General features: G+C 34.8%; 1 pseudogene; it reads right to left on the reverse strand.

Annotated features, from left to right (window-relative positions):
* Positions 1-4,567: 4,567 nt before the first annotated feature.
* LOC145158453 (secreted RxLR effector protein 161 pseudogene) lies at positions 4,568-5,260 on the reverse strand (annotated as a pseudogene).
* Between the last annotated feature and the right edge of the window lie 3,709 nt (positions 5,261-8,969).

Here is an 8,969-nt window from a genome sequence, read left to right on the forward strand (position 1 = left end):
ATTGAACATCTAGATGCTTCATTCAAGTCACATTTAACAGTTACATTGAACTATGTTAATAAATTCATATATGTTCTTTATTGATTCTTTTGAATATGTTCTGAAACCTTTTTATTAATTGTTTTATATTATAATAGGAGTTATTATTTGATTATAACACCTCATATTTATTTATGAATGTTCTTATTTATTTGGGTTTTAGAGTTTATTTAGGACTCTTTGTAAGTCTATTATATAAAGTCATGTAAATGTCTTATTTATTTATTCCTTCATCTTCTTTCTCTCCTCCCTCCTTGAAGATTTAGCATCAATGTAACCTTTTAATAATAGTACCATTTCCATAGGCGTTTTTCCTTATTACGAGTTTCCATTCTAAATTGTTAGAGTTCTTTACTGCTTCTGTTTATCTTTGTGATTGTTCCGCATTGATCTTTTTATAACAAGTGGTATTAGACCTCGTTTATTGTAGGGAAAATATCATTTTAACCCAACAAACTTTTACAAATTTATTTAAATGGTCTCTTAAATTTTTTTCTTTATCAGGGAACAAAATGGGTCTTGACCTGTTTATTTGGTCACCTGACCTAATACAACCGGTTTAATATGTCACATAACCATGTTGACCTATTCATTTTCGCCATCTCCGTCATCTATACATACGATCAGTGGAGCCACTCACTTCAAGAGAAATAGAGGTCATCTTCTTCAGGCATATCTATATCTATGTTATATCCAGAATTTCACCTAGCATAATAGAGGTGTTATACCTACCATATTCTTTCCAGCAATCTCAGGCTCCATGTCATATGCAATGAAATCAATCATGTTTTCCCTCTTGACTTTTGATCACAATTCTTAATGAAATGTTAACTGCTTAGATCGATAGAGTTCATGTTCTCTCGATCACCCAATAATACTTCAGCAAGAGCAGTAGCAGTTTTCTACTTGGCAACTCTATTCGACTCAACAAAACAGAACCAGATGCCAAGTCCAATTAAGATGATAGGAAGAACATGGAGTTTCTACTCTTCTTCAACGGTAAGAAATTTCTTGGAAAAATGCATACAAGTCTCATGGCTTTCTGCAGATCTAATCAACCAGACTCTACCAACGTGAACCACCAACAAACCACCCATTTTCTTTACCATAAAGCTGACAGTGTCTGATAAACTATCGGTTGTTAAAGCCATCAAATCTCCATATTCGACTACAACACCAAACAATATGCTTTGTTTCAGAACATTACTCACCTCCTCTCACCTTAATTTCAACAAGGTTGCGCCAAAATTCCCATTACCAATATTAAGAATCTCATCTTTAATGGAAATAACACTTACACCTGACGATGATGATGATGATGATAATGATAATTCTGGTGGAAAAAACGAAAAGGTTCCAATTTTGGGTTTTTGTAACATTTCTAAGAAAATCTTAACTACATCAATGACGAATGGACCAACAAGTTGTTGGTCCAGGTTTTTTCGTGGTTTCTAACAAGAAGTTCGTTGATTCTTTTACAGAATTCGTTGTTTTTTAAACGAAAACATCCCCCAAAACGGTGTCTAAATCTTGTAATGGAAACTTCATGAATAAAAAAACCTACGTCAAGGGGTAAACCGGTTTACCCCTTCAAGATCTTCAAAAAAGACATTTTAAACACGACAAACTTCACATTAAACCCTTAGAAAGCAAAAATAAATAAATAAATAATATTATCGACCTTTTAAAATAAATACAAAAAATTTGTAGGGCTAGATTGATATTTTCCCTTTATTTTATAATAGATTTAACTTATTTAATTGTTTATCGTACACAATATTGCAGAATTCTTGGTGAATATAAATTTCACTTCTAAAAAATACCATATTTCCCCCCGATGAAAAACTTTAGTACTAGTTTCTCTTCATCAAATTATCTTCTCTTCCTTTACTTAAAGATAACATATAAAGACATAATTATGCCCAGCTCTTTGTTCATATGCTCTCATCTAAAATGTATTAATTAACTTCGTACCATGCCTTGTGATTGGTCATATCTTTGAAAATCACATATGATAAGTTAGGTGCGGTTTTATTTGTAATTTTGTCTGGCATAGAAATAGAATACATTTGCATGTTCATATTTTGTGATAGATCATTTCATCATGCATGCATATATAGTGAGATATTTGGAAGGGAGCCGATCAATTGTTAAACTTCACTGTTCAAGAATTGATTGTGTACCAACCATTATTAATTATAGAAATATGCATTCTAAGTGCAATAATCAGAGATTCAGAATAGGAAATTTTGTACATGGTAGGAGATCTTTCACCATAAAATTGCTTTTCCTATTCTAATTCACTATAATTAAATATAATCTTTTGGAAGTAAAATCTTAAATCAATAAATTTTTCGTTCTCTTTAATTCTATTGGTTGAAAATTCGTAAGAAAAATGATTCGGAATAATCTATGTATATAATCCCATCACAGGCTTCAAGTTTTTTATTTAAATTATTTACATGTTTTTTAACTAATAAAATAAGTATAAACACCAAAGATCGATTTCACCAAGTGAAAAGCATGCATTCTGGATAGTTTTCCAAAATCTTTAAAACAAGATTACAAAATGCATTCATTCAATATTATTAAATTCCTTTCTCAACAAATAAAAAAATTAACTTATTTAGATAATAATAATAATAATAATAATAATAATAATAATAATAAAAGCGGTCCAATAGTCTCCTTTTCAATAGGTTAAATGCAAAATGTCAAACAGATTAATTAATGTGACAACACGATTGTCCAGATTTGATGAATTGGTAAGTATACATTTACTACTTAACTGTCACACAGAAATGGTTAAGTTGGTGCTTTAAAAAAACGAGGGTGAATTATTAATAATCTTGGACGACGTTTTTAGGATCATTTTAATTTTTAAATTAAATGATGTTTTAGAATATGCCGTATCTAACATGTATGTAATTGAATTTTTGTAGATTCAGTGTTAACTCGGCGAAAGTTTGAAATAGTATCAATTTCATGGAATGGATTTTATACAACTAACTCTTTGAAAGTATAATAAAAAATACCGTCTATCACAATAAAAATATGTACTTGTTGATCATTGCCTTTGCCTAGAATAGTAGAATACCATCCAATATGATAAATTATTAGAAATTAAGGGATCATAATAACAATAAATACAAACTTGGATATATTTAAGGATCGTGTTTATCAAACACTTTCCAAATTTTGTAATTCGTCCCTTTGGTCTGTGGTACACGAATTTAGAAGTGAGATAATATAAGAATAAACCAATCTGAATTACAGGTCTAATTAAGATTGTGAAATACATAATACCTTGTTAATGTGTTCTTGAGAGATAGAACAAATCTTAAAGTCAGATTTTGAGAGTATATTGTTTGTAACCCGTTTTCTGGATCATGAAGAACGTTCTTATACCAAAGGAAAAAGTGGTTATGGCGGTTGCCTCCATATTTTGCGCCAAAACTGGTAGTTATTAGACATAACTAACGCTTGCATCATCAAGATGTCATCAAGTGAGTTTTGGCGGGAAAATGCATGGCTGGAGTCATACCTGATGTAAAATTTTGTTTAGGTTTCGGGAAGCTGCCCCTTGGAACCACCGTCAGGGTTCTGCCCCTTATACCCCGCTAGGGGCGTTGCCTCTAGACCCCGCCAGGGGCGCAACCCCTTGGAACCCTACACCCAGGGGCCCTGCCCTCGGACCCCCGTATTTCCGAGTTCACATTTATCACTCTGAGTATGCACCCCGCACCTCCTAGCTCGGTTAGTAAATGGAGCTCGACCTATCTCATTATTAATAATAATCATACCAAAATATGTTGATAACACTAAAATCACCAACATTCCTCCCCCATTTAATGTAATCCTTAATTAACTAAAAGCAAACACAAAATCAAACTTATGCATAAATGGAAATATCTTGAAGATTGAATTTTCACATTAGTATTATATACATGTCAAATACTCGACAATCAGGGTGTCCTAATAATTGAACCCTGCAACTCATTTGAGTAATTGAAGATACTATACATATAAGTTCAACATGATAAATAATGTTTCATACTTGATACTATTACAGCCATGTGTCCAATCCATTCAAGAGTGCATAAAAGCCTAGCCCAAGCTTTCCGAAGCGGCACCAGTTCACACTCATATAGGTAGTCCTTATATATCATGCACCTATTTATGCACTTCTTCAAAAGAAGTATTAAGAACTTAATCAACCTACTTTAACAATACAGGTTATAAGCACATACCTTGGGATGTAATAAAATAAATGTGCTTCAATCTCCACAAGCAAGCTTTCCACATTGAATTCAACTTCTAACATTGTATTAGAAGGGAATTGGGTATCTCACGTATAGATATATCAGGTGGGCCTGAAACCCATCCCTATAACCGACTTCTTTACCAATTCTCTAGCTAACCCCTTCTTCAAGTGATCAGCTATGTTTTGTAGATATCGAACAAACTCAACAGAAATGATACCATGAGTAATGAGCTCACGTACCATGTTGTGCCTAACACCCAAATGTCATGACTTTCCATTATACACTTGACTATATGCTTTTGCCAAGGTGGCAACACTATTACAGTGTATAGAGATAGGTGATATAGGCTTTGGCCACAAAGGAATTTCATAGATCAAATTCCTTAACCATTTTGCTTCTTTTCTAGAAGCTGCAAGGGATACAAATTCAGATTCCATAGTTGAATTTGTGATACATGTTTGTTTCTTAGAAGCCCATAAAATGGCACCCCCACCAAGAAGAAACACCCAACCACTTGTAGAAGAGTGGTTCTCAACATTAGTAATCCAACTAGGATCTGAATATCCTTCAATAACTGAAGGAAGCCCTACATAAATCAAACCAAAGTCCATGGTTTTCTTAAGATACTTCAACACTCTCCTTACTGCTTGCCAGTGATGAGTACTAGGATTACTAGTAAACCTGCTTAGCTTTTCAATAGCAAATGAAATATCAGTCCTTGTAACGGTAATAGCATACATCAAACACCCAATGACCTTTGAATACTCAAGTTGTGAAACTGCTTCACCAATATTTTGCATAAGTTTCATACTTCGATCAAAAGGTGTACTCACAGGAGAACAATCTAAAAAATTGAACTTCTTAAGCACTTTCTCAATGTAATGAGACTGTGAAATTGAGATTCCTTGATGTTCACGCTTGATTCTTGTTCCAAGAATCACTTCTACCTCCCCCATATCCTTTATGGAGAATTGAGATGATAAAAATTATTTAGTCATGTCAACTTGCCTTTGATAAGTACCAAAGATTAACATATCATCTACATACAAGCATATGATCACTCCTTTTCCAGACTCATCAAACTTTCTATATACACACTTGTCTGGTTGATTCAACTAGAAACCATGAGACAAGACAACATCATCAAATTTCTGATGCCACTGTTTTGGTGCTTGCTTTAGCCCATACAATGATTTAACCAACTTGTAACATCCATAAAAATCATACCAAATTTAAACTTTTAAAAACATTTCAAAACCTATGATTATTACAAAACTTGTTTTCAAAATAGTATATTGCCAGAGTATCTCAGAATCAAAACATAAAATCATAAAGTGTGAGGAGCAGTACGATCACGCCTTCGCCTTCCCACGATCATCAGAAGTACCTGAAATAATAATCGATAAATGTAAGCTCGAAGACTTAGTGAGTTACCCCCAAAATACCAACGTCATGCTGATATAACCATATCATATATCATATAAGCAAACAGCATGCATAATGAGCCATCAATCTGACTGGACCGAATCCCGGTCCTCAGTCTATCTGGACCGCTCTCCGAGCCCTCGGCACGTCTGGACCGCCCTCCTCGGAGCCTTCAGCCTATCCGGACCGCTCGATGGGCCTTCAGCCTGACTAGATTTGTTGGATATAGTGTCTAAGTCCATAACTATATTTGGTATGTACTTGACCCGACCCGGCATGGTCCATTTGGGTTGCACTTCACCCGAACAAGTTATGGATAATCGTTTGAGAATAGTATAAGTTATGATTTATTAATATATTATAAGTCCTAATATATTAATATAAAATCATATTATTTAATTAGTATTGATCTATAATTAATCTAGAATTAATTTAGAGATCAAAAGTATGACTAATTAAATATGGGCTCTTGTATTTATATAGTGTGGGCTAATGCTTATTTGGAATGGGCTAGGCTTGCATGGAAAGTCCATGGATACTCCATGGAGCTTTAACCCATGGATCTCATGGAAATGAAAAGACATGGGTATTAGGGTTTACATGGATGTAACCCTAATCCACCACACTATATAAAGGAGGCTTTGGTTCTTGAAATCATACGAGTTGTGGTGAGTAAAGTAAGAGGGCCGATTTCAAGAAGGTGATTACTATTCTCTCAAAGTTCCAAGTTTGTGGTGATTTGTGATTTCCATTTGAGGCATCCACAGTATTGGTGCTAGGCTCTAAAACTCCAAGCAATCAACTACAACTACAAGGTAAGTAATTCTACTAGCTTTATTTGATTCAAGTTCCCCATGCCATGCTAGATAGGATAAGAACCTTGGAAAAATAATTATTTGCATGTATCATAGTCAAACATAGATCCAAGGTTTTTAGGGTTGCATGTACACCATAGGAGTGTTAGAATGCTCAAAACCCATCAGTGGTGTCAGAGCCTGGTTTGTTTATTTGATACTTGATGCAAAAAAAAAAAACTTGAAAATCGAAGTTTTGTTCAAAAGCTCGTATCAAAATTTCAAGTTTTGTATATGTACTTACGATTCTTGAAATTTTTGATATGAACATTCATAAACATATGAGTTTAGAAGATCATAGAAATTATATGCTAATAATTGATTAGATTAATTCTTGATCTTTATGTGTTTTAATGGAGTCCATAACTAGTTCTTAAGTTATGGATAACCAAAAGTCACATTTATAAATAACCATTAAAAGAACACATAGGTTACAAAAAAATGAAGAGTCTTCATTTTTAATAACCATTAACTCATAAGTTATGAGAAATGAAAAGTTTTGAAAGTTTACAAAACTTGCCCTCAAGTTTTGGAACATGTAAAGTCATATTAAAAACTTTAGTTCCAACCCCTAGAATTTTAAAAGTTAAAATTCAACCCTTATACTTTATAATATTATAAGTTTAATAATATTTATATATGTATAAGATCAAGTCGTCTTACCGCTAGTACGCCTCATTCACGAAGCCGGTCTATAAGGGGGGTATAAGGTTGTTGCCTATAAAATGGCAACTTAATGGGTGTCCACTCTCACCCACCGCTTCCTTGATCGGTGGAGGGTCGTTAGCCGAACGGGTAGGACAAGGACTTATAAATTCTCATTAAAAGTATAATGATAATACTAAAGTAACTAAACTTTATTGAATTCCCAATCTTAGTTATTTTAGGAAAATGTGAATAAGGTGCTAATCCATGAAATTACACTTTACACTTTGTTTAAGTCGTTAGTGGAGTGTGTGTGGTTAACCGGCACACTAACTTGAACTTAACAAGGTAGGTAAAGGGTGACTTAATGTTTATCATAGTATCGATGGAGCGTGTGTGGTTAACCGGCACATCGATTGAGGGGTAATACATTAAGGGTACCAAGTAATTTGCATGGTTACTTCACACCTTGTTTTGTGATCCTCGGCATCCCAGTCACAAAACTTGAAGGGCACACTCGAGATTGAAACATGCCATTGAAGAAAGTTCAATGAATCTCAAAGAATCTAGGAGTTTCTAAACCAATTAAAACCTAATTAAATATTTCGTTTTTCATGGTGGAAATTGGTGAATCGTCATTCACCTACCTTCAAATATCTTATAGCTTAGATTACGGCATCCCTCTTCTAAGTTATAAAATATTGTGTTAGGTCCTAGCCTTAATATTACATTTGGGTGTTTTGTTAAGGACTATCTCTATATCTAATCTAATCTATTCCCTCTTCTTTTTAGATGTCTTCCAATAACAATGCTTCTGGCTCAAACCCTACTAGCTCCTTCTCTCTCATGAATCTTTGTGGGAGAGTCATCTTTGATGGGTCCAACTTTACAGATTGGATCAGAAACATCAGGATGGTCACTCGGTATGAGAACAAAGAATATGTTCTCGACAAGGAGCTGAAGGTACCCGAGCCAACTGCTACTCCTGAAGAGCTTGCTGAATATGAGGTACATGAAAGAGATGCTATAAAAGTGGCATGCATCATGATGGCCACCATGACAGCCGAGCTCCAAAAGTCCTATGAGGACTATTATCCTTTTGAGATGCACCAAGACTTGATGGACCGCTACCATCAAAGTGCTCGTCAAGAGCGATATGAAATAATCTCCTCCATGATAACAACCCGAATGAAGGATGGTGAACCCATCACGGGCCACATGCAGAAAATGCAAAGGTATGTGGACCGTTTACTGAAGCTGAATGTGAACTTCCCTGAGGAGTTAGCAATAGACATCATTTTGCACTCCTTGCCATCATGTTATGATCAATTCCGCATGACATATCACATGAACAAGGAAGAAGTCACCCTCAGCAAACTTCAAGGACTCTTTAAGACCGCCGAAAGTGGTCTAAAGGGTAAGTCGGTTGTTACTACTCCTACTCCTACTCCAACTGCGGCCAGTGTTTTGGCAATCGGGCATGGCAAAGGGAAGAAGAGAAAGAACCCTTCTAAGGGTACCAAGGGTAAGACCCTTGAAGGCTCCTCTTCAAGCAAAACCAAGAAAGGTTTTGTCACTCCTTCTGCTAACCCTAATGAGGCTGAATGCTTCTATTGCCATGAAAAGTCGTACTGGAAGCGAAACTGCCCAAAGTACCAGCAAGATTTGAAGGATGGGAAAGTAAAACCCAACCATGCAGGTATATACACTATATTGTCTAATAACTCACCTCATTCTAAGT

The sequence above is a fragment of the Lactuca virosa genome, chromosome 2, assembly GCF_052849685.1.
Source record: "Lactuca virosa cultivar CGN04683 chromosome 2, Lactuca_virosa_CGN04683_v6, whole genome shotgun sequence".
NCBI lineage: Eukaryota > Viridiplantae > Streptophyta > Magnoliopsida > Asterales > Asteraceae > Lactuca > Lactuca virosa.